The sequence below is a fragment of the Aulonocara stuartgranti genome (assembly GCF_965226115.1).
Source record: "Aulonocara stuartgranti genome assembly, chromosome: 23".
NCBI classification, from domain to species: Eukaryota; Metazoa; Chordata; class Actinopteri; order Cichliformes; family Cichlidae; genus Aulonocara; species Aulonocara stuartgranti.
Window position 1 is genome coordinate 48054152 of NC_138958.1, and position 27264 is coordinate 48081415.

A 27264-nucleotide genomic window follows, 5' to 3' on the forward strand; every position below is an offset into this window, starting at 1 on the left:
TTATTTATATACAAAAATGAAAATTCTTTTTACAGAAAAGAATTGTAACTTCACAATATTGCATTAAGATGAGCAGACAGATTTTAATCTCAGCATCGTGCACACAGATTTTTCAGGACACTGGAAGAGTTCCTGCCGTGGATTTAGATGTTAGTGTTGTGTGGATGATCCCATTCTGTGATCTTTGTGTTACTAACACTGATGCTTTTACACTTTAGGACCCTCGAGACCTCTGCTGCTCAGCCGTCCTGATCGCTGCCTCCACTTTAACCAGAGGCTGTAACCTCTGATCATTTCACCTGCACCGGCAGTAAAACTCTTCTCCAGAACCAAACGTGCCATAAACCCATCACAGCTTCATCATCAGCTCAGTCTCAGCAACATGCAGACGACCGAGCAGCAGAAACTCTGCAGGGAACGTCTGAAGTCTGTTCTTCAGTTTTCCCAGCTCACTGTTTATTGAACATGAGACAGAAAAATAACTTCACCTTTAATGTGAAACTTTTATCGCCTGTGACATGTTTGCAGGAAGTTTACATGCTGTGATTTAGTGTCACAGCCATAAATATCACACAAGGTAAAAACTACAAGTCCCAGCATCCTCTGTGTTTAGGGAGGAGCAGTGAAAGTGAAAGTGTTGATCCTCCGTTCAGAGCAGCAGGAGGAGGAAGGTGGAGCTGAGGCAGGTGAGTGTTAACATGAATATGTTTCTTCTTATGACATAAAATAATTCCACGCTGTTCGTGTCTGTGGGTGAAACGTGAGGCCGGTCGGCTCCTCTGAGCGCTGGTTTCCTGTAAGTAGAGAGGAAGTGAGTTTAGCTGAGAGAGCAGGAGGAGAGTGAGAGCTGTGCTGAGGCAGGTGAGTGTTAACACCGCTCTGACATTACTGTGTCTCTGTGGCGGGAACAACAGGCTCCGTCAGTGGAGGCAAAAATAATCAGACTTTGGTTTTTCAAAGGAAACTACTTTATGTTGGGAGAAGCCGCGCGCTCATTGGATAACGACTTGTCAATCTCAAGTTATTAGCCAATGAGCGCGCAGGTTCACAGTAAGACCCGCCCTTATCACGACGGGTTTTAAAACTAAAATGGCGACAGAAACTCTGTGAGTGGAGTTCAGGCTGACTTTATGAAAGTGCGACGTTTGAGCCACTTCCTGTTCTCAGTCCCGGCGTCCTGATCACCGAGGTTTCTGTTGCTCTGATGTCTGATATTGATTATATCGGTAAACAGGCTGTAGGCAGAAACATCAGGTCTGATCTGAAAATCCCTTCAGAAACAAACTTTAAGAGTTTTATGTCCGTGAGGCTGTAAAACTGTAACGTGTCCTGTGATCCATAAACACTCTGTGATGAATAATCTGAAGTCATTTTGAGCCTGACAGTAGTTTCCTGTCACAGAGCAGAAGCTGCAGGCAGTTTTTGGCACCTTTATATTTAATTTATTCCAAAATAAATCAATAAAGGTAGAAAAGAACTCTCAGTGACATTAAAAATCTATTTTTAAAGACAGATGTGACCAAGTGCAACAAATATAAGATGAGATGTTTACAGATATTTGAAGTATTGATCATATGTAGAACACAGAGCAGGTCCAATAACAGAGTCATCCTGCTCACAAACAGCAGTTTGGTTTCATGAGCTCACTTCCTGCAGTGATCCTCAGCTTCTCTCCAAAGGAGCCGTAACATGTGGGCTCCTCACCATGATGATGATCCCAAACACACTGAGTTCCTTCATCCACCTGATCATGTACTTATTAAATAATGTGATGGTTTTGGTGTTTTTTAAAGACTTTGAGCCTCTAAAATAACTGGTTTGGACTTTAGGGCCAAAGCTCCAACATTAGAAAGCCGTCAGTGTGATGCTTCCAGTACAACAGCACCTCTGAGTGTGTGTGTTTACCTCTCAGACTAACTCCACCCTGACATCAAGAAGATGGAGGAAGAGGACGGAGCAGCGTCCAGCTGTGTGTCTGTGAGGAGTGACGGGGTTACACAAACACCTCCACCTTACAGTCATGGACCTGCAGCAATAATGTAAGAACACTACTAACTTTATTAGTCATTTCAACATAACCATGACAGAATCATTGATCTGTGATTGGTTCAAACTGTTTGATCTGAGTTTGATTTTTATTGACTTGTTTTCTTGCTAAGATCTGAACTCTGTAAGTTTAAGTGAAGTCAGTGCAGCAGAATCAGAGAGAAGAGCTGAGAACAAACTGAGTTCATTCAGAGACAGAAAAACTGGCTGATGATTGGCTGACCTGTCAGCGTTATGAGGCAGACACAATATCACAGAGGGATCAGCTGATCATATGGCTGTCAGAGAGAACTGATCAGTTATTGATGTTTGTGTTTGCAGAGGTCAGAGGTCACAGTCTCCAGCATCCAGCTGTGTGTCTGTGAGGAGTGACTGGTCCAGAGAAAATCCTCCACACTTCAGTCATGAACCTGCACCAACAGTGAACTTCAATCATGGAGCTCAGCTGACCATGTAAGAGAGCTGCTGACTCAGAGTTCAAAGGTTGTTTCTATAAATGTTCTGCCAGTGACATCATAACTTAACCTAACACTGGTCTGTGTATGAAGTATCATTTAGTGGCAGTTGTTAAAGTTGTATAATGATGATGCTAGTTTGGGGTGTATTTTCCTGCTGATGCAAATGCATCTACTTTGCCCTTTGTCTGGTGCTTTGGACAAAGACGTCCAATGAAACTCAGAACAACACAGTTTGCACCACCAGCAGGCAGAGGAAGTGGCTGACATCCAGAAATCCTACCAGTGGCTGAACAAAGCTGGACTGAAAGACAGCACAGAGGCACTAATCATGGCAGCACAGGAACAAGCTCCGAGCACAAGACCCATAGAGCCCGGGGTCTACATGGCTCTTTTTGGGGGGGTTGTGTTGTATTAATAGTGACTTTGTTTCTTTGGACCAAAATCTTTTGTTTTTCAGTTCAGTTGCAACATTGACTAACACTAATGCAGGGGTCGGCAACCTGCGGCTCTTTAGTCCTTACAGTGCGGCTCCTCGTGGTTTGGGAAAATAAATTAGAAGTATTTAGCTGAAGTGTATTTTATTTATGTTCTTTTTTTAACTTGTAGTTCTAAATTGGAAGATTATTGTGATATTGAAATATAAAAAGAAAATTATATTTTTTTATTTTTTCATCGTTCAAATAAGCGTCACACTCGCGGAAGCCGGTGTACCCGCCGAAACGCCGTGCATTTATCGAGACTTTCAGCCCCAGGTAGGCCAATTATGGATCTTCGGATCCACATTATGTCAGCAGCTGTTCTCCACCGTGAACTATGTTAAAAACAAACACCGCTCACGCCTCACAGACGACAGCTTACAGTCCTGTAAAGATGAAAGTGACTTCGTACAGCCCCGACCTGCAGACGCTGTGCGCAGAGGTTCAGGAGCAGAAGTCCCGTTGTAAACATATCACGGCAGACCCGACGATGTTTGCATGAACTCGCTTTTCAGCTTCTCTTTATTGACCGCTTTTCACACACGGTTGCTGTACGCACACAGCCGGCTGTAGCTTTGCTGCTCACAGCCTGACACACAACAGCACAGACGTTAAGGCGGCGAGGCGTGATTGCGGGTGCCGCTCAGGTGCGTCTGCCTCCCCTGCAGCGGCGCTGCAGACCACGCCCCGCCACACACATTAACCAGGTAAAATACATATTTAGGCAGAATTTTGCAAATATCTATTTTTCATCTTTCAGCAGCATAGAGCTTTTTTTCCAATTATTTTTTAAAAGTCAGGTCAAGGCTCCAAAAGCCCAAAGGAGATATAAGGGTGGCGGCTCACAGCAGTTTTTGTTTGCTACATCATTTTAGTTCAGCTGGGTGTCTTTCCTTTGGTTATATTTCTTTAAGAGTTCAAATGTGTTCATTACATAAATAACATGTAATTTTCTCTGTAGCACTTCATGGATTTCATAAGCAACACACCTTAGTTGTTCACACAAAGCATAAAGGTAAAAAACAGTATATACAGTGTTATCTTCATTCTAGATGTCAAAAAGTATTTGTGGCTCCCAGTGTTTTCTTTTGCGTGGAAACTGGCTCCAAATGGCTCTTTGGGTCCTGAAGGTTGCTGACCCCTGACCTAATGGTATATTTTTTTTAGCTGGATCGTTCTATAAAAACATGAATCAAATCTGAGAAAAGTTTCCACCTGACCTGTTGAATGTTATTGAAGCCAGAAGTTTGCCTTCATACTGTGTTTCTTGCATGCCTTTTGTGGTGTACTAATTGATGTGAAATGAATGCAATGTGGTTGTGTTTGCAGAGGTCAGAGGTCACAGTCTCCAGTATCCAGCTGTGTGTCTGTGAGGAGTGACTGGTCCAAAGACAGACCTCCATATTTCAGTCATGAACCTGCACCAACAATGTTCTTCAATCATGGAGCTCAGCTGACCATGTAAGAGAGCTGCTGACTCAGAGTTCAAAGGTTGTTTCTATAAATGTGTTCTACCAGTGACATCATAAATGATTCCTAATGGTGGTCCGGGTACGATAATGCTAGTATCAATCGTAGTAGTGATGCAATCCAAGGTAATGATTTCTTCTCTGCTGCTGTGAACGTCTCTGCAGCCGTCTGTACTCTAATCTGAGACAACTATTACTGACAGAAACCATCACATCATCCAGTTTGTGTGTTTGCAGCTGCTTAAAAGATTTTAAACAGAGATTAATCAGTAATTCATGTGATGTGTTTGTGTTTGCAGAGGTCAGAGGTCACAGTCTCCAGTATCCAGCTGTGTGTCTATGAGGAGTGACTGGTCCAAAGAAATATTTCCTCCAAACTTCAGTCATGAACCTGCAGCAACAATGTTCTTCAATCATGGAGCTCAGCTGACCATGTAAGAGAGCTGCTGACTCATTTACGGGTGTTTGAAATTCTGTGACCACTTTGTAATTTTAGTTTATATTTTAAAGTGTTTTTATTTGTAGTTGCCTGTATTTTTATTACACTGTGTGTAACGTGGTGGTTTGTGCTGTTTGGGATTGTTTTGGTGTATTTGTGTCAGAACATCAGATAAATGATTTCATCACATTTTAAAAGAAAGTATCAGGATAATAATCTGAACTGAGTCATCAGAAATAGAAAGATGGTCTCAACAGGCCACTGAGCTGATCTCCAAAGAAATGCAGAAGATTGAAGAGTCCGAGGCTGTTTATTTGTCACAGGCATCGTCATACACGTACAACACAGTGAAATGTGCTGAGCTGCTCCTGTGACTGGACAAAACATTAGAAACAATCATTAAATGAAATAATGAAACATTGTGCAGATGTAATGTTAAAGTGCTTTGTGCCACATTAGCACAGCATGTACTGACAGAGCAGTGCAAGCAGAACAAAGCAAATGAGCAAAGTGATGTAAACAGAGTAACTGAACAGAGTGAGCAGAGTAATATCAGCAGTAATGAAGCAGCAGGATCAGTGTAGCAGCGTGTGACGTCATAATGAATCAGACATGATCTGAAATATGACAGTGAGACAAGAACATGATGTAAGGTCCTGTTTAAACCCTGATGGTGATGCTATGAGGGGAGCATGTTCTGATTTAGGACTTGGATGGTCTGAGGATAGAAGCTCCTCTCTGTTTGTGTCCTGATGGTGCAGAAGCTTCTGCCTGATTGTAGAAGGAGCTGAAGCCAGCATCATCCCAGAGGTGAAGCTCCTCTGTGTGCAGACCTGAGGTCAGATTCCTCCAGGCTGATGTTCAGGATCTACAGAAACGTGTGGTTGTAGTTATTGCTGCACTGTGTGCTGACAGCAGATACTCAGAACAAAGCGCTGCACACGTGTTCTTTACAAACATCTGTACATAGAAAATATGTGTACGGTTTTTACTAAGTTAACTACCTTTAATTTAGCAAACTCCCACCGTAAGGGTGTGTTTTAACTGATGAAACTGTGTCGTACTCAGGCTCGGACATCTGATTGCTGCCTTTTATAAGTTTATTCCACAACCATAAACTAACACCAGTACAGTAACCGTGCCTTTACAGATGCCAGGTAATCAACTGAAAGACACAAAATAAAACAACCATACAACATTAACAAAGCAACACTATTAATGACAGTACAGTTTAGTAATAGTCATATTTATAGCTTTAACACGTTACTTGGTTAACACAGAAACTCACCAGCTCGGCTTCATCAGTCATAACAGCGATATCAATGAAAAGAAGATCCGGCAGGTAGGATCTATGAGCGGCCGTTAACACATACCATCCCAGACTTAGATAAATCACTCCATCTTAAATAAATTTGTCATTTAAAGCAAATATGAGTCTGGCTGATAATAAATCACAACAAACAAATTGGCATGTTAGTAATATGGGAAAAAACCACACACCTCCCACTTGGGCTATGTGCCAGACTAAGTAGGCCACAATAACCAGTAGCAATAAACACTAATATAGAAAACAAAAAGTCTTATAACAGTGTTTTAAACAGGTTGGGCCTGGTCCCCACACCCAAGAGTCCCCAATCTGCAAGTATCTCCTGGGTACTCAGGGGGATGAACCACGTTCCTCTTGCTCCTCTACTGGCAGTAACACCACCAACCTCCTTACGTCCCTGTGGAGAATGGTGGAATGACATGGTTCCCTGTCCTTCCTTGCCTGAGACCAGTTGATGGGACGACTACAACAAATCCTTACTTTGACATCTCGAACAACACCTAGGTGATCCGGATCTGCCTCCTCCACGCGGCCCAGCTTGAAACGACCCCTAAGTGCGTTCTGATCTGCCACCCAGACAAGGTCCCCAACAGAAACATTTCTCGCCGGGGCATGCCATTTTTGCCGGACAAACAGGTGCGGCCCGGCCAACTGACTCCAGCGTCTCCAAAACTTGTCCACTTCCACCTGGACTGCACGTAGACGACTGAATGGGTAGGCAGGGAACTCAAAATCCATGTTGTCGCCCCTGGGCCCTGCCCGACCCAACAACAAAGAGTTTGGTGTCAACACATCTACAATTTCTTCCTGAATTTGAGCTCTGGCCCCGATAGGCCTCTCATTGGTGAGATTGGCCGCCAAATATAGGAGGGTTTGGAATTCCAGAGCAGTCAAGTTTCCCTCCTCACCAACGTTACTCAACGCCCTTTTCAACACGCGAACAGCTGCCTCTGCTGCTCCATTCCGGTGTGGGGAGTCCGCTGGACTAAACTCCCACATCCAGTCAGACCCAACTACGGCTGCCTTTCTTTGGATCTCGTCTTTGTCGATACCCGCAAGGAAATCATAGAGCTCCTTCAGCGCAGGTTTAGCTCCCACGAAATTGGTCCCCTGGTCAGACCAGAGTTTCTTGGGGTGACCCCTCAGGGCAGTAAACCGCTGGTATGCCTTCAGGAAGCCCTCAGTTGACAGATCTTCAACTATGTCTGCATGAACTGCTCTTGAGGCCATACAGCTAAAAACCACGCCCCAAACTTTCTTCTTCACTCGTCGTCTTACTGAGTCTCTGACAAAATATGGACCAAACAAGTCCAAAGTAGTGTACTCAAAAGGGGCTGCTGGCGTAGTACGTACGGGAGGAAGATCACTCATCACCTGAGTGCATAGCTTGGCCCTGCACTTTCTGCAACTTACGCACGAATCAATCACCTTCCGTACGATCCTGGGACCTTGAACTACCCAGCCCCTCTTCCTCATCCGAAGAAGGGTGGCAGAAACACCTTCGTGGTTGACACGATGGGCGTCCTCAGCGAGGAGAGAGCTTAACCGACACTTGTAGGGGATCAAAGGGACCCCGGACCTCTCCTCCTCAACGGATTGAATCCGACCATAGCACATCAAGAGCCCCGTTGTTTTATCCTTGCGCACAACCAGGCGGTTGAGCGTCGTCGTAGGGAAAGTCACACCTGCTTGGGCGGCGAGGCATAAGTCCTGAAACGCCTCTACTCGCTCCTGAGCCGTGGGCACTGCCTCCCACTTTAATCCTACAGCAGTTCGACCCCTGCCAGATAACCAAAAGCGCAAGGCTCTGTGGACATAAGCTATGACCCCACAGAGCTTGGCTAGAGAATTGAACCGTGAAAGATCTACTTGATTTATCAAGGCTGAACCCCAGCACTCCTTGATCCTGCAGACATCAGAAGCAACAGAAGGAGACCCCTTAGTCTCAAAAGACGTAACCTTGTTGCTGAATGGTAAAAGCTCTGGACTTACTCGGCCGCCGACCACGGCTTTGACGCTATCAAAACCATCTGGAGTAGTCTGCGCCCTTTCCTGCGACCTTGTTAAGATGGCAGAAAAAGCCTTTCTTTGGAGTCGACTGACGACTTCTCTAGTCCCAGAGGCCACCTCTGCAGCTGACTTTATGGGCCATTCCTCTACTGGCTTGGTTAGGAACATGGGACCGGTCTGCCATGAAGAGCCCTCACCAAGCTGCTCAGGGGAACATCCTCTTGTGACCAGGTCAGCCACGTTGAACTGGCCAGGAAGCCACCACCAGTCGGTCACAGGCCCAGCCTTCTGTATCTCTCCCACTCGATTGGCAAAGAAGGTCTGGAACCCGTAACTCTCCCGTTGGATGGCACCTAACACAGTCTGACTGTCCAGAAAATGGTACCAACGATCTATTTCCAACCGACTGTACTTCAGAAAGTAACCTTTCAGGCGAGTGGCAAAAACAGCTCCACAAATCTCTGCCTTGACAGCATCTCCCTTTTGTTCAATTGGAGTCAATTTGGCCTTGGACTCCACGAGCCGGGTCTTAACCCCTCCAGATGTTTCCCAGCGCAGGTAGAGGACCGCTCCGTATGAGTCACAACTTCCATCAGAGAACGTGATCCCCCAGGGTTTACCCACCCAGCCGGATGGTGTAATACTCCTGGGAAAGGTGATGGTACTCAGCCGCGCGTACTCCTCAAAGAGCTTGATCGCTCTCCCACGTAGTTCACTAGACAGCGGCTTATCCCACGTATCCTTAGTCAGTATCCCGGCCTCCTGAAAGGCTCTTCTGACAAGAATAACACCTTTCTGCTTCAGGGGCGTCGCCAGACCAAGGGGGTCATAGAGCCCTGCTACCTGACTTAGAAGCATACGGCGGGTGAGGGGATTTGGCGTCTTCTCCCCTATGTTCTCCTCAGTGAGGTCTACTTGAGTACGCATCTTTTTCTTTCTTGCGGAGAAGTTAATAGCCACCATGAGGAAGAGCTTGTCTTCTTCCACGAGATAACCCACACCCAAGGCCTTGTTGTCCTCGGTCCGCAGCTGGTTGGGCAACATGATGGTTTCTGGTTCGGCAGGAACAGCACCTTGCCTCCCACTAAAGCCAGACCGCACCCAAGGCTTGAGGTAAAACCCACCATGCTTGAGAATGGTTTCAACCCCCTCAAGGATCTCGCTCAGTCTCTCAAGGTCGTTGTGGGACACAAGGATGTCATCCACGTAAGTATCCTCTTCAATGACACGTCTTTCTTCCACTCTGTTGACAAACTGTGGCAGAAGGGCAGTCTCTCGCATGGCAACCTGAGCGATACAACCTGCAGGCTTGTCACCCATGTTCACACGCACCACAGCATAATCCTTGATGTCCTCCTCCAGGGAATGCCTCCACAAGAAGCGGTGAACATGCACCTCTTGATCCTCCAGCCATACAGAGTTATACATTTTGGAGACATCCCCTATTGCCGCATGCTCTCCCTCCCGGAAATGGAGCAGCACTGCCCTAATGGGATTCAGGACATCTGGGCCTTTCATCAAGATGCTGTTCAAACTAACACCTCTGTACACCTGGCTGCTGTCCCAAATGAGCCTCACCGGCTTGGTGTTGGAGTGTGGGTTGGGCGCCATCAGATGGTTTATCCACCACACCGCTCCTTTCCACTCGTCCAACACCGTCTGGGAAAGCTGGATAGCGGCCCCCCTAGCCAGCATGTCGCACACCTGCTTAGCATAAGCTGCCTTCCATAGCGGATCTTTCTCGAGGCGCTTTTCTGACTTCAGGAAAGTCGCCTCCACAGCTTTGCGGTTGTTAGGCAGGGTCGCAGGGTCCTCTTTCCAGGGATATTTAGCATCCCAATGGGGTTTGTCACTATGATTGTCACTCAGCTTGAAGGTTAGACCTCCTCTGATGATCTCCAACTCTCTTTCATCAGCAAGTGACATTTCTTTCCCTCCAGGGGCACACTTCCCGCAGCGGCACCCGCCACACATGGGATCACAGGCGGCACCAATACTGTCCCACTGCAGCCATTTGATGATCTCAGTGTTGGATGTAGCCGTGGTACCGACTTCTACGCCGTTCTTTGGTTTTGGGCAGCAGTTATGGAGGGCCACAACTCTCTGAGACTCCGCCCTCATGGAGCATGCAAAATGGGTCGATGAGAGTCGTGCAGTCACCTCCACATCTTCAAACAGATCTGGGTGTGCACCACTGATGGTTTTCCCCAACGGACCATCCCACAGAACCAAGTCACCGCACCTCATCATTCTCTGGGGGGCTAGACGACCCTCCCGGGTGCTGATGAGTAGCTCAATCTTTTCCGGGCGAATCAGTTCCCCGGGTTCGACGGAGCCTGGGAAAAACTTCTCCAGGCGCCCCGAGTCCACGACGTGACCCACATTGGCAATCTCTTCTAATCCATAGCAAACCATCTCATGGAGTCGCCATGTTCCCTTCTTTGTGGCTACTTTTATGCTCACCAGGTATCTCTTTGTCTGTACTTTTGCCTCCATGCCACCAACACCATGAACAACTAAGGTGATTGGTTCACCAGGCAGACCAAGCCTCTCCGCTGCCTCGTGGGTGATATAATTCGTGTCAGAGGCTAAATCGATGAGTGCTCCAATCCAGTCTCCCCTCTTGGTGGTGACGTCCAACAACATCATGAGGACCGGGAGCTCCTTCAGACAACTCTCATCTTCTGAGCCTCTGCCAGCCCACAACTTTGAAGTTACTTTGTTTGTGCAAGCCCTTCGAACAGCCTCCAGCTGCTCCGGGGACAGACCTAGGCCAGCAAACACAGCCTCTTGCTCTTCCGTCGGGCCTCGGGGTTCTCTCCTTTTATCCCCTTTTATCCCTTGCCTAGCTGCATCTTTCCTAGTTGGGATCTTAAGACACAGGAAGAAATGGTGATCCGATGAGGCATCACCCCTTCTGCATCCTTCATTACGACACAGAAAGTTTTTACTACACGGGTCATCACTCCCATGAGAGTCCAGACACCTGGGACATACTTTTGTCTTTTTCACGTAAACTCTCCGCTCTGACGGGTTGGCCTTTTTAAACGTCTTACAGCGGTATAAACGCCCTGTGTGACCCTCTTCGCCACACAAACAGCAAGGATTCTGTGACAGCTCACCTCTCGTCTCGCTCACAGTAGCCTTGGTGAACGAACGTCTCTCTATCCTCCGATCAGGCCTCTCTTTTGGTTTCTCGCGGGGGCTCGGATCGGCTGCCCTGGCAGTATTAGACTGTCTGATGGATTGCAACTGCTCCAGTTGCACCAGAACTGTCTTCTGATCTTTCAGGAACTGCCATAGCTTATCAAACCGGTTCTGTGGACTGACATCATTGACAGGATCACATCGGTACAAAAGCCACCTTTCTTTCATACTGTCCGGCAGCTTACTCTCAAGTGACCGGATCACTAACTGATTTTTTATGGCATCTTCACAACCTAGGTCTATTAAGTCCAACAGCGCCCTCTCTACAGCTTGGATCAACTGTAAAACCTCTCTGGGTTTGTTGTTGCGCACACCCGGTAACTCCTGTAGCTCAAGTACAATGTCATCTGCTATCTGTGATACGTCACCATAACAGTCCTCTAAAACTCGGAAAACCTCACTCGCTGTACGGCAGTGAGACAGCCTAAGTTCACATTTTACTGGATCAGCAATACTGTCCATCAGGTGGAAGAGCCTGCACTCCGGGGAACCTGTGGGTTCCGCTAACGCTTGGAGGATCCCCCAGTTACTCTTCCAGCGCCAGTAGCTTCTCCTGTCCCCAAAGAACTTTGGTAGGCTCAGGGGTGCGAGTGCGATCCTTGTTCCGAGTGATCCTTGAGAGACGGTAGACGTGCTCTGTCCTGCCCCAGCGCCATTGGGTCTCACACCATGCACTCCTCGAAGCTGCTGTGGCGTGCCTGAGAGGCCAGGGTTGAACACAGGACTCCCCAGACCCTGGTATAGTGGTCCCTGTGGTGGCGCTTGAAGGGCTGCAATGGAAGGACTTGCAGCTCGTGCTCCATCGGGGCCACCTTCATCAATAACCTGGTTACTACTGCCCACTGCGGCACTTTGGCATGCAGCAGGGTGCACGTCAGCATCTAGCGCACCACTGGCACGCGCTGGGCCATCATCTCCACCGGTCGCAGCGGGCCCACTGGGCTTGCTAGTGCTGGTCGTCACTCCACCGTCAGCGCCACCTTCATCACTGCTTTCACCTTCACTGCTAGTCCTGCTTCTAAGGTCGCCACACCCAGATCTCCTTCTTCCATCTAGGGTGGTAGCCAGCATCACCATAGCCACTCTCCTCCTTTCCTTGAACTCTTTGAGACAAGCTCGTTCACTTCTTTCTCTGGAACATAACGATCCCACTTATGCACAAACTCACTCAGAGCTTCCTCTCGGCCTTCCACAGCAGGGAGCATTGAATCAAACTGATCCTGTTTTATTTGACCCGTTTTGAGCGCTTCCACCTGGCTAATCATATCTTTTAGGTCAACTCTTAGACTGTCAAACTGACCTGATGCACAACGAGACTATGACGCTTCCTTTAGCTTCATTTCTGTGGTCTGGTATTTTGAGCGGCAGTCCTGCAGCTTCTTCTCCACCTCAGCTATTTCTGCTGCAAGCCCACTTGCATCTTCTTCTTCCATAGCAGCGATGTAATCAAAACTGCTATCACAAACCTCACTATAACTGTCTTTGAGTGTCCTACTTTCACACATGAGGTCATGTTCAGTCAGAAGGTCAATGTTAAAGGCAATGGAATTGGCTTTCCTAGTAAAAACTGCTTGCGCAGAGGACCGCCTTTTCTTTAATTCTTCTCGGGAAGCCATACTGACTTTTCCTTCTTGTTTATTACCGGCGTTATTCCTTTGCCCTCAACAAAGATGGCGGCGACCCACTTCCGGTCGCTTAGCGGCTAGTAACTGAATTAAAAGTTCGTTTTCGGCGGCCGGCTTATCCTATGCCAGCGCCCTAATAGTCCCAGCAAAGAAATCCACACACAGTCTCTCACGTACGAGGGCTTGACGGTGTTTTGAAAACGAAGTCACGTCGATCGGCCGTGACGATCGGCCGTGACGATCGGCCGGGCTCCGTCTAATTGCTGGATTCTCCGTAGTCGACACAGACCCTCCTCCACTTCTCCGTCGCGGGGGGTGGCTAAGTGTTGATTACTGTACGGTTTTTACTAAGTTAACTACCTTTAATTTAGCAAACTCCCACCGTAAGGGTGTGTTTTAACTGATGAAACTGTGTCGTACTCAGGCTCGGACATCTGATTGCTGCCTTTTATAAGTTTATTCCACAACCATAAACTAACACCAGTACAGTAACCGTGCCTTTACAGATGCCAGGTAATCAACTGAAAGACACAAAATAAAACAACCATACAACATTAACAAAGCAACACTATTAATGACAGTACAGTTTAGTAATAGTCATATTTATAGCTTTAACACGTTACTTGATTAACACAGAAACTCACCAGCTCGGCTTCATCAGTCATAACAGCGATATCAATGAAAAGAAGATCCGGCAGGTAGGATCTATGAGCGGCCGTTAACACATACCATCCCAGACTTAGATAAATCACTCCGTCTTAAATAAATTTGTCATTTAAAGCAAATATGAGTCTGGCTGATAATAAATCACAACAAACAAATTGGCATGTTAGTAATATGGGAAAAAACCACACAATATGGATTATGGCAGTGAATGAACACGTTTCTGTCATTTGTTTCATTGGCTTCTTTTTTCTGCCTGTGTTCATGTGATTAATGTCTAACACATAAACAGGTTTGTAATCAAACATCACATCATCAGGGAGGCATCATGAAACAAAGTTACTGCTGGAGGCTGAACTCAATTTGGTGGCAATGTTCAAAAATATCACTCAGATCATTTCAAAGCTTTTAGTTCTTCTTCTTCACTTCTGTAAAATAATAGAAAGGAAATCAGAACCCAGAAGTTCACTTCCTGATGACTGAACTCTTTCAAAATAAAGCTGAAAGCTCTGAATGTGACACCGCTGCTCCACCACAGTTTTTAGAGGAGGTCAAAGGTCAGTTCAGAGTGATGGATCCCAAACTTCCAGTACATCCAGTGAAGGACATAATCAGCTCTGTGATGAAGGCTTTAACTGTGGAGTTTGTAGGCTGATCACTCTGTGTTTAATAAGACAGGCAGGAACAGCAAAGGAAACTTGGATTCTGAACTCAAACACAAGTTTCTCCACTTTGACTTTTCTCTGTGACCATCAGAGCTTCTGCACAGTGTCATCAAATCTGGATGTTTGTCACTGACAGTCAATGATTTTAGTGATAAAGAAATGTGTTCACAGAGGGAGGAAGAGGAAGAGGAGTGGTGTCTGTGAGGAGGAGCAGCTGTCCTGCTGTGCTTTGTGTCAGGACGTCCTGAAGGATCCAGTCTCTACCAGCTGTGGACACTGGTTCTGCAGACAGTGCATCTCCTCATACTGGGACCAGTCTGCTTCATCAGGAGACTGGTCCTGTCCCCAGTGTGGAGAAAGATCCAGAAGCAGAGCTGGACTGCAGACAGCCAGTCAGAGCAGCTGTGTACAAAGTAAGACTGAACATCTGTCTGCTGATGGACTCATTTCTGAAAACTGGACTTCTTGTTGTTGTTCAGACATTGAAGAGTTTTCTGTCTGTTTTTCTTTCTTTCAGCAGATGTTGGTCTGCAGGAGGTTTTAGATGAACATAAGATCAGTCTGAGGAGGAGATGTGAACGTGTGACTGAAGGAAGTGATGAAACAGGAAGTAGAACCCTCCTCAACAGGATCTACACTGAGCTCTACATCACAGAGGGACAGAGTGAAGAGGTTCATAGCCAACATGAGGTGAGGCAGCTGGAGACAGCTTCCAAGATGGACGCCCTCCATGACACTCCAATCAGGTGCCAGGACATCTTTAAAGCCTTACCTGACCAACAGAGACCCATCAGAGTGGTTCTGACCAACGGCGTGGCTGGTGTTGGAAAAACCTTCTCAGTGCAGAAGTTCACTCTGGACTGGGCAGAGGGCTTGGAGAACCAACATGTCAGTGTGGTGGTTCTGCTTTCATTCAGGGAGCTGAACCTGATCAGAGAGGAGCAGTACAGTCTTCTGGAGCTGCTCCATGTTTTCCATCCAACATTACAGAAGGTCACAGCAGAGAAGCTGGCTGTCTCTCAGCTTTTGTTCATCTTTGACGGCCTGGATGAAAGCAGACTTTCATTGGATTTCACCAACAGGAAGCTGCTGTCTGATGTCACACAGAAGTCATCAGTCAGCCAGCTGCTGACAAACCTCATCCAGGGGAATCTGCTTCCCTCGGCTCTCGTCTGGATAACTTCCCGACCTGCAGCAGCCAATCAGATCCCTCCTACATGTGTTGACAGGCTAACAGAAGTACGAGGCTTCACTGACGCCCAGAAGGAGGAGTACTTCAGGAGGAGATTCAGTGATGAAGAGCTTTCCAGCAGAATCATCTCCCACATGAAGACATCCAGGAGCCTCCACATCATGTGTAGAATCCCAGTCTTCTGCTGGATCACTGCTACAGTTCTGGAGCACATGTTGACTACAGAGCAGAGAGGAGAGCTGCCCAAGACCCTGACTGACATGTACTCACACTTCCTGCTGGTTCAGACAAAGAGGAAGAAGAACAAGTACCACGAGGGACATGAGACGAGTCCACAGGAGCTGACGGAGGCTGACAGGGAAGTTCTTCTGAAGCTGGGGAGGCTGGCGTTTGAACATCTGGAGAAAGGAAACATCATGTTCTACCAAGAAGACCTGGAGCAGTGTGGTCTGGATGTGACAGAGGCCTCGGTGTACTCAGGAGTTTGTACAGAGATCTTCAAAAGAGAGTGTGTGATCTTCCAGAAACCAGTCTACTGCTTTGTTCATCTGAGCATCCAGGAGTTTCTGGCTGCAGTCTACATGTTCCACTGTTTCACCAACAGGAAGTCAGAGGTGCTGAAGAACTTCTTGGGAAAAAAATACAAAGAGTCATCTCTGGATGATTTTTTGATGGAAACACTAACAAAATCCTTCAGGAGTAAAAATGGTCGTCTGGACCTGTTTGTCCGCTTCCTTCATGGCCTCTGTCTGGAGTCCAACCAGAGACTCTTAGGAGGTCTGCTGGGTCAGACAGAGAACAGTCCAGAAACCATCCAGAGAGTCATCAAGAATCTAAAAGGAAGGAAGACAAAATCCTCTCCTGACAGAAGCATTAACATCTTCCACTGTCTGATGGAGATGAACGACATCTTATTATCTCAGGAGATCCAAGAGTTCCTGAAGTCAGAGAACAAATCAAAGGAACTCTCTGAGATCCACTGCTCAGCTCTGGCCTTCATGCTGCAGATGTCAGAGGAGGTTCTGGATGAGTTTGACCTGCAGAAGTACAAAACATCAGCAGAGGGACGACGTCGACTGATTCCAGCTGTGAGGAACTTCAGAAAGGCTCGGTGAGTCCAGATGTGATCATTAATATTATCAATTAGTGATAGTTTAGTTACTCAGTCACACAGTAATAAATTCTGCTTTATTTTGTGTTCACAGTGAAGAGTTGTTTTCATGCTTTTAAAAATGTTTTGTTTTTTATCAGAACACTACATTTGTATTATTCTGGCAGAGACCTTGGTAGGAGAGTGCACCTTCACATGTATGTGGGTGTGTAACTGTGAGCTTTTCACCACGTCGTCGGTTTTTAGTCTTACGCTGAGTTTGCAGTCTGACATGTTTTATCTGTGTGCTGTTTCCGCTTGGTCGTGTTAACACGGTGCAGCAGACAGTAATGAGACTGTTGCTCATGTCTGTGCTGCTGTTGGTCTGTTAGCATTGCTCCTTAGGAGAGAAGACTGAAGTGAGACTTTACAAAGAACGTGTTTGTAGTAAAGTGAAACTGTGTGAAACAGTGAAGATGGTCCAAAGCAGCCTCTGTTTGTGCTTCTGATCACTGCTCTTTCTGTCTGATGTTATTGTCTTTATCTGGGCTCTGATTGCACTTTCTTAATTTTTCCAACTAATTATTGAACGTGTGAACAATCACATTATCTGTGACATCATCACCATCAGCATATGTGCTTCAGTTCTTTAGTTTTTCTTTCCTCTGTACTAAAGAGCTGGGATGGACAGCAGTGTGCCAGCATACATCCAAAATTAGAGTCAAAGGTCACTGCAGGTCATTATTTTTATACTGTCACCACTCGTGACTCCGCCCCTTTACAACAAAAGTCACACAAACAGCGTGTGAGGTCACGAACACACCACAGCATCACCAAGTCACAAGGACGAGGCTCTGACAGGGACGACTCACAGCAGGAAGAGGTCAGTCTGTGCCCGTTGGCAGACTGTTGGGCGTGATCACGTCGTATCTGCATTATTTGGTACGATCATCATAGAAATGATCAGAAATCATCACCAGACGAGAAGCTGAGCTTTGATTACTTGATGCCAGCATCATCATCATCATCCCTGGTGGTTGGTGACGTGTAGCAGCAGTGAGTGGGCCAGAGTGATTTGTGTGTTTGTTTTTCTTAAAGTGGATTGTTGAGTCATTCTGGCTCGTTTTGGTTTCACAGCCATCCTCCTCACCTGGATGCTGACTTGCCACTTAGTGAGAGCTCTGTGGAGATCTTCAGGTTCGCCAGTATAGTCGAGAGTCACTTTTATTCTTTTGGGACCCGACGCTGGAGATGTGGAGCTCACAGGGGCCTTACTTGCCGAGTTCTTCAGCGTGATTTCTCCACGGTGAACAGGTTTACCGTGGAGCACAAGAAAGCTGACCTTATTGCTTCGATGGAAACGGAGTAAGGCCGAGTTTTAGGACCACGGTAAGAAAAATATTCCCGATCATTTTAAGATAAAGTCGAGGTTAAAGTCAAAATTGTATTTGGAGAAAAAAGTTGAAATGTGGAGATTTGATGTTTCAAGACAAACTGCCAGGTTTGCTGTCCCCTCTACAAAACGCTTTGTTTAGATGAGTTAGTGAAACAAAGTGATCCACCGTCTTATGATAATAACTTTATTTCTAAAGCGCTTTCAAACAAAGTGCTGAACCAATATTTCATCATCCAGTTTTGCAGCATCCATCCTCTTTATTGTACGAAGGTGGAACCATCGATAACCTCGCATCCGTCCATTACAAGACATTTGATTTTGTACAAATCTTCCAGATTTGTGTTTTTCAGCTTTCTGCACCATCCTTTCAGCATCTTTATACTTTTCACCACACTGTGTTTATATAACACATGGATGTGTAACAGGAATCATTTCCCTTCTTTAGCTAACACCACTGCTGAAGTTTCACTGACTCAGAGAGTACAGCAGCTGTGGCACTTTGTCCTGAAACAGCAAATCTCCACATTTCTTCTTTATTCTCAAAGTCATTTTCACCTTTAATGTTGAAATTAAGGACATTATTTTTTCCTTAATGTGGCATGGGCCTTCTGTATAACAGAGACCCAGCAGTAACTAGTGAAGCCCAGTGTGAGGGTCTCTGTCTTTAAAATAATGAGAGCTGGTGATAAAGTGGTGGTGAGGGAATCACGGCTGAGACTGAACTTCGATCCGCCTCCCTGCATCCTTTTTACTTACCAAGAGAGTTTCCACAGATCCTTGTTACTGATGTGTACGTTCAACTGAGGGCGAATGTGGAAGTCGCCACTCAGACCACAGTAACGTCACACCAGACGCTCCCAGTTTATTTTGTCATTTTAATCAATGTACAGTTGGGAGGTCGCTCGCTGACGTTTGTTATGGCTCCATCAAGGAACCTAATAAATCTTTCTGTAGAGCTCTCTGTGGCATGTTTGACTGAAATGTGTTTTATTTGGTTCCCATCATGAAATCTGTCTTAAAGAGAACTAAACCTCAGTGCTGGTTCTGGTGTGGTCAGCGAGTCCATCCAGACCCTTCAAGACTGTTTTTCTTGGACTGATTAGGACTTATTTCAAAATGCTTGTGTGACTTGGATAAATTTACAGACTGTGCACATGTGCACTGGCTCCAGACGTGGGGTTGTCCTGCATAGTCAGTGGTGTCAGTAAATCATTAAGTAAAATAATATGTAACTAGATTCCTTTGAAAGAGCAACCATGGATGACAAAGCTGGGCGGAGTCTGCTCTAAGACACCAAATGAGCAAATGTTTGCTGACCTGTATCAGTGATCACCTTTTTGTTGGCCTGGTCCCCCAGTCCTCCCACTCCCCCCGGTCCTCGGTGGATGCTGTCACTTCCTCTGACACTGGCTCACCATTTATGTTGTGTCAAAAATCAAACGTGAAGATCTAATTTACTCTAAACTCTCTGACTGTTACTAATATAGTCATAAAATATGCAACAACCACTGGAGATGGAGATGAAGCTTCAACTTGCAGAAAATAGTTTATTAAAATCAGTTTGAATAAACCCAAGGCTCAGAGCAAAAGAGACAAAAGCGCCCCCAAGTGGTCAGACTGTAGACGAACAGAATAAACCCTATCAAAGACAAACACGCTGGAAGCATCTTTTCTAACACTCCAGTATTTATTAGCATTTATTATAAATTTATTGTGACTTTGAAGACGTTCAGTGTTTCCTTTGGTATAACGGAGGTCTGACTACAGTCCAGTAAACACACTGATTAGGATTATAGATTAAACTGCAGTAATACTTTCACAGTGTGCAGTGATGCACAGGTCCGAGTGGTTTTACACTGAAATTCTCAACAACAGGAAACTATAAGAATTTGTTACTCTAATAATAAACATAGAAGAAGAAAAACATTTTTCATTTAGAGTTGATGAATATAAATGAATTTGAACTTTACAAACCAATCAAAGACAAACTGATCCATGTGAGTTTATAACAATATTCAAAGGCTGCTGCTGGACACAGACAGGTAACATCATTTTGACTTGCTGTCACCTGGATCTGGAGTCATAAACACTGAAGTGCTGAACATTAATACAAGTCTGTTTCTGCCAACTAGTGATAAACCTGCAGACTAATGGCTCAGAAAGCTAAAAGGAGCCAATCATTTCTGTGTTTAGTTCCCCTGAAATCAGATGTGATATCAGCAGCTCTGAGTTCATTCATCATTATTGTCCAGTGATGACATTTCTGCTCCGTTTGGTGACAGTCAGCAGATTTTTCCTGCGTGTGGACGTGAACAGTCGTACCTGACAGCAGCAGGTAGCAAACAGAGATCATCCTTCCAGCTGGAACTCTTCACTGAGCTGAGATCATTCAAAATGTTCTAGATTCAAGACAGGAAACAGTCCACATGTGTGTCTTCACTCTGACTCTGGATCAGATCTCACTGACAGACTGTGGACATTATGGAAGCCTAAATGTGACACCATCTTCCTCCTTCATCTGCAGATTAAAGCCAAACAAAGATTCTCATTAAAAGTCTGCAGGTCTGAGAGAGACTCAATCGTTGTGTCATGTCAAACACAGTAAGAGGAGCTGAAGCACAGATGTGAAGAGCAGATGTTCATCAGATTATGACCTCACTCTGTTTTGTCTTCATATACATTCAGTCTGTGTTTATAATGCAGACTTTCTGCTTTTATAATAACACATTTTGTATTTTCTATGATCACAGACTGGCTGACTGTGGACTCTCAGGGACTCATTGTGAAGTTGTGGCCTCGGCTCTGAAGTCCATCCCCTCCCATCTGACAGAGCTGGACATTAGTAAGAACAAGCTGCTGGATTCAGCAGTGAAGCTTCTGTGTGCTGGACTGGAGAGTCCAAACTGTCGACTGGAGACTCTGAGGTGAGTTCACTGACTGCAGCTGTTGTTGTTTTTCTATATTTCTGATCTTTGATATTTGAAACGTTCTTTAGTTCCTAAATGTTCAGGATGTGTCTGAAGACAAATGTGAAGAAGTTTGAGTGCTTTCAGAAATGTTGTGTCTTTCCAAACGACTGAACAACAGTTTTTCCTCTTGGCTCCAAATAGAAGTGACAGACTTGAGCAGGGTTCATTTAAAGGCTGACAGAAGTGGAGTGGTGATGGGGAGATGTTTGTCAGGACAGCTTTTCAGCCTCCACAGGTTCATGTTGTGCTCCATCAGTCAGTGAAGATGAAGTCAGTACTGGTGAGGCTGTAGAGTGTGTGAGGGATGTGAATGAGGCTGTTGGAGAGCTGATGATAGCAGATAAAAACAGGCTGCAGAGACTTTGAGCTTGTGTGGAAACAGAGAGAGAGAAAAGAAAGACATGAATGTCAAAGCTAATAAAGGTGAAGTTAGGAGCTGTGATGATGTTCATGTATCAGAAGCTGTCGGGCTGCTACAGAGACGACCCACACAGCTGCTGTGGTGAGGTTTGTGTTAAAGCAGAGGAACACAGGCCCAAACATGACAGCAAAGCAGGTTTCAGGCTCTGTGAGAGGATTTCAAACAGAAGCTGGAGAAGAGAAAGGACTACAGAAAGAAGGCAGCTGAGACCAGTCCAAGTGTTTCCATGGAGCCCAGTCTAACATTCATTTATACACTAACGTACAGAAGTGAACGGGAAAATGAATCCATAGTTTCAAATGTAGAAATAGTTCTCAGTTCATTTACAGAGTTTAATACAGTTCATGAGGAAATGTTCAAAACAGCAGCTGAGAAGAAATCTGCTTCACAAAGTTGGATCCAATTCCAATAGTTTGTGATGCACTTTAACGCAGCGTGAGCAGTTCACTGCCTAACCCCACAGAGACTGTCAGTCTGGACTTTTCTTTATTTCTATTGGCTGTCAGTGAGATTTCAGAGCAATCAGAGACTGTGGGTCTGTGTATGAAGTATAATTCATGTGCAGTTGTTGAAGTTGTAGAATGAGAAATAGCAGTTTGGGGTATTTCCTGCTTTCATTGTCCTGCTTGTGCTGATGAAAATGTTTATTGACGTGTGAATTCATTCTTCAACGCTCGATTCTGCCTGAACAACGTGAAAACTTTGCTTATTTTTGTGTAACACAATTCAAAGTAGGGCTGGGTATCGTCACTGATTTCTAGAATCGATTCGATTCAATTCGATTGGAATCTGGGAAATGTTGCCTCAGACAGTCAGAAATATTATAATTCAGATCAGTATATTTACATATTTTTGTATCTATAAAAGGGAAGCTGGCACTTTCGCGACTTTATCAAAGGTGTGAGCATCACAGCAGAGGCCTTTGTGTCAAAGTAGCTGAAGATAAAACACAGAAAAACATGAAGCTGATTTTCCTGGGATTTTATAAAAATATTCTGCAGTAGATCAAAAACACATAAACATTACCTGATGCTGCTGAAGTGAAGCAGAGCAAAGTTACACCGTTTTTATTACAAACACAGCGTTTTGCAGTTTTGCATAATTTTAAAAAGTTTAAATTTGTTCAGTATTGAACGGCAGAAATGAGGCTTTCTTTTCGAAAGTAAGTAAAAGGAAAAAAAACAGCGGCCGACAGCGCTGTAAACAACGGTAGACTTGTGCGTAACAAGCAAGCGAATAATGCAGAAAACAGATTTTTAGACGGGAAACTGTTCTTGAAGTACAGAGAGAGAGAGAGAGAGAGAGAGCTGTGCATGAAGTGTGATTTTATCCTGGTGGAAACAAACAGCAAAAGTCAGAGTGAGTTCATGACGATGTTTATGTGAAGCGTAGTTTGGATCTTCTTTTGCTGCTGGTTCAGTCAATATTGTTTGGAGAGAGATAAAACTAACAGCTTTAGAATCAGTGTAAAAAGGACGTAATAGAATAGAATAGAATAGCCTTTATTGTCATTGTACAGAGTACAACGAAATTGGAGTGCCACTCCCTTGGTGCAAGATTCAATAATAAATATAAATGTAAAATATAAAAAGTACAATAAAACAATCGCAAGTATTCAAACAATAGTAAGTAAGATATATGCAGGATAGCAGCATTACTATAATGACAGTACACAGCAAATCCAGCATGTCCAAATTAACACTGTCGGATTTGATTTCAACACTATTAAAGTGTCTATATGGGTCCACACCAGAGAGTGTTAATTTAACTCTTTTTGGAGAGTTGGTACGTTAACTCTGATTTAGTGTTAAACACCAAATCTGTCTGGAGTTGATAATTTAACACTTGGTGTTAAGAGTTTATATATTAACTCTCAAAGAGTATTTTAGTTTAACTACGTAAGAGTTATCTTCTAATTCATTCTAAAAAGCGGGAATTTTACTGTTCTGAACTTCTAGAAATTTCTTTTGGAAATAAACATTTACTAAAAAGATGCAATGGTTTTTGAAAAACATTTATTCTGAACTGTGCACCACAATTTCAAAACATTTTCTGAAAGATGTAACAGTATACATGTTCTCACTTTCATTAGAATTTTGTTTATCAAAAGGTCTGACATGGTAAATGCAAATAACAGCGTTCTCATCACTTATTTCTTCAATACAATATGCATGTCCTTCATTCATCACTTTGTGGAACTTCAACGCACTTCTGCTCTCCCCCATATTCCATCTTCACAAGCATATCCTGTGTGGAGATCGAATAAAAATTAGTTGACACTAATTAATGGCACAAATAATCCAGTAAACAATTGCAGCACAGTAAAAAAAAAAAAGGAATCCTCTTTGAGCCATTACTTGTGTAAAGTATTTTCCCAAAAGACAAGGACACAGGCAACAGGTAATACTGAACTAAATGTAAAACCTCAACCTTTTTAATTTTTACCTAAACCGTGTGCACAAAACTCTGGAGGGATCTATGCTAACGTAGAATCCAGTCAGGACGTCTGCTACTGCTGTTTGCTCGTTTTTTTTGTTTTTTTTTTATGGGCGATCGTTTTCAGGCTTCAAGTAGCACCATTATACCAACATTTCACACTCTAGACATTGTTTTAGGTGTATTTGACCAAAAGTTTGACTGAAAATTCACATGCAAGCTTTTTTTCAAGGCTGTGGTATTTGCCCGCAAACAATACCTTTCAGCTAGCTAAAACAGAATATTATGCTATCAGCGAGCAACATGGCTAATGCCTTTCACACAGCTTTGTCTCAACTCCAAAGAGCCACAGAAGTAAAAGCTAATAACAATTGAAACAATCTTTGAAAAAATGACTTACCAAGCATGGCAAACAACTCAAATATGTAGAGCAAAATGTTCTGAAACGGCTTCACTTCAGCTTCGATTGGAGCCGTGCTGGGGGCGGAGTCTGTGAATTTACTCTGTTGGTGTCATAGCCCCTCTAGGAGTTCAGAGTTAAGAGGTCAAGAGTTAATGTTTCCATTGTAACACCTCCAGATTTGACAGAGAAACACTCATTTTTAACACTCGATTTTAACTACTATCATTTTACACCTCAGAGTTACATTAAAAGAATGTGACTCTACTTAGAGTAAAATTAACTCTACTTTTGCAAGGAGACTATTAACACCAAAAAATTTAACACTTTTGAATTTGCTGTGTATGAATAGCAGCATAATATAATGGCAGTGACGGTATGGTATAGCTAAGCAGGTTCAAACAGGTTAAACACAAAGCTCGGAGCCGCCGAAACATCAGAATCAGCGAGCTGTCGGCTTTCAACCCCGACCGTGTCCGTGCCATCAGGTGAGAAAAGCGACATCTCACTGATTCTGATTCGCGGGTCGCGCTGTGTGTTTAAGTCTTTGTGCAGAATCCGTGTTCCTGCTCTCATTTACTGTCTTAGCTGTTGTTGAAATTTTGTGAGATTTCACCAGAAATTCTGGAATTTCAAGCAAAATAAATTTATATTAAAAAATAGATTCAGGATTTTAATTAATCGATTTTACGTTATCCAAGCCAGAATCGATTTTAATCGATAAATCGATTATAAAAACCCACCCCCTAAAAGCAACCTATTAGACCCATTAAACACTAACATAGATGAATACTCAGATTTAAACCTTTATTGTTTCACAAAGGGTTAAAAAGGGAACGTCCACAGTTTAGACTGCAGCAGATTTTATTAAAGCAGTTTGACAGGAGCAAAGCAAAAACACAAAGAATAAGTGTTTCACATATTAATACATATAACATAATAATAAAAGAAAAGCAAAATAATGATACAAAAGAATGAAAAAGTTGTCCAGAGCAGCAGGATGTCTGAGGTCTGCAGAAACACAAAAACACAGCAGCTAAAAATAGTTGTTGAAAGAAAACGACGTCGTTGCCCACCTCTCAATTTTAAATACACTTAGTCATTGAGGGTTAGCAGGAGGGACTATGCGCTTACCTGCTGCTCCTTGGCAGGTAGCTCCATGCCCTCCTGGGTTTTAATTGCACCTTAGAACACATATGCATCAACACTACAATGAGCGGGTGGAGGGAGGTTTGGAGTCTTCTCCCACCCCCATTCTCTGCGGCCTGCTGGAGCGGGAGGGCTAGTAGGAGGAGTTGGCCGTCCGACTGCGGTCTGGGGTGTGGGGCCTCCCTGCTGCTGCGGAGTCGGGGTGGTCTGCCTCTCCCCACCGCAGGGAAAAGGGTAACACCACCTGGGTCTGGGTGCAATTCCCCCCTCCAGGGGCAAGGGTACCTAGACCCGGTTTGTAGAGTACGCTTGGGGAGTGTGATTGTGTGTACAGCGTCTCTTTATGTCTGTCTCCACGTTGGTTGAGTGTGGAGTGAGTGCATATGAGAGCATGAGGGTGGGAATGGATGTTTGTGTCTGTGTGTGCCTGTATGTCTGTGTCTATATGTCAGGTTGGGTATCAGACGCCACCTCTCTGGGGACACCTCAGGCCCTCCAAGGTTTGGAGGCCTATCTCCACCCACCACCACTTCCCCTGCCGGTGGCGGACTCCCTCAGGTGTCGGTGTGTTGGTGGTTCTTTGTGTCTGGGGGTGGGCGTCCGGGTGCACACCGGCTCACTCCTTGGCGGCCGCTTGTCGGGGCCTGGGGCCTGGGGCTCGCTCGGGCCCCTTTGGAGGTGGGGTGCCCCCGGCCTCTCGGCCTAGGGCTCGGTCACTCAGGCGCAGCTGGGGGCCGGCGGAGCTCACGGGCGCGTCACTGCAACTCCCCCTGACTTCTGCTCCGCGGCTGCTGGGCGAGCCCTCATCTGGGACTCTCCTCAGCTCTTACTGGAACAGTGGCGCGGCTGCCCCTCTGTTGGTCTTCCATGGTCTCTTGTGTTCTGGGGGCCTCTGGATGTCTGGAGTTTTGATCTCCTCCATACCCGCTTCACACCCTGGAGGACGGGGCTGTGGCCCCCCCACACTCCCTAGCAGATCATTACATGGAGAAACCTTTGGAATGCAAGCATGCTGATCCACACAGGTATGCACACATGGGTATTCACAGACGCGGACTAAAGCTTTCTTGGCTGCTGCCTCAAAGCACACTGTGCGCTGTCTATCTTGCGTGCTGCACAATATCGTTTATTACTTAGTAAATACTGATATCTATGACTAGCTAGTTTATTGTGATGGTGCTTTGTTTTCTCTATTATTATGTTGCTCTTTGTTGTTTGCTGTCTCCTCTGTTTGTTTTTGTTTGTTTGTTTGGTTTTTTTTTTTTCTCCATACAGGTGACCCAGGAGTTTTTTTTTTTTCTCTCTCTTCCCCCCCTTCTCACCGTCTCTTCTCCCCTTTGGTTTTCTTTCTTTCTCTCCCCCTCTCTCTCTCATTCATTCCCCCTGTCCTATTTATTAAAAAAAAAAAAAAAAATGACAAAGGATGAACTGAAGCTCTGCCATCACGTAATGTCGCATACTGCTGTTTCTGATGTCATTTAGAAAAAAAAAAAAAAAAAGAAAGAAAACGAGGTGGGAGCTGCTGATTCCTGAGCTTTGATACTGGATTAGCTTCAGTAGTTATTCCCATCACTGCTGTAGGAGCTACATTTAGTCACAGCTGATTGTCTCCTTTGACCAATCAGAAGACTACTGTTGTAAAAACAAGCAGACAAAGAACCAATGAGAGTGAAGAACAGGATAAAGAGCTCGTGTGATGGAGGCAAAGCAATAATCAGCAGACTGTAGCAGTTTCTATCTGGATGAAAGTAGAAGGAGCTCAGCGGAGCTCAGTCCCATATCTTTGGTTAGAAACAACATCAGTGATTTCCTGCTGCTCGAGATGA

At 45.0% G+C, this 27264-nt stretch overlaps 1 protein-coding gene and 1 long non-coding RNA gene across 2 annotated transcripts in view; both read left to right on the forward strand.

Annotated features, from left to right (window-relative positions):
• LOC309701484 (NACHT, LRR and PYD domains-containing protein 12-like) overlaps positions 1–27264 on the forward strand; it is a 1104110-nt gene that overhangs the window by 1050150 nt on the left and 26696 nt on the right. The window lies entirely within an intron of this gene.
• Positions 648–26946, forward strand: LOC309701627. Its single transcript, XR_014275188.1, has 2 exons — positions 648–686; positions 26262–26946. It is a non-coding gene; the product is annotated as an uncharacterized lncRNA (long non-coding RNA).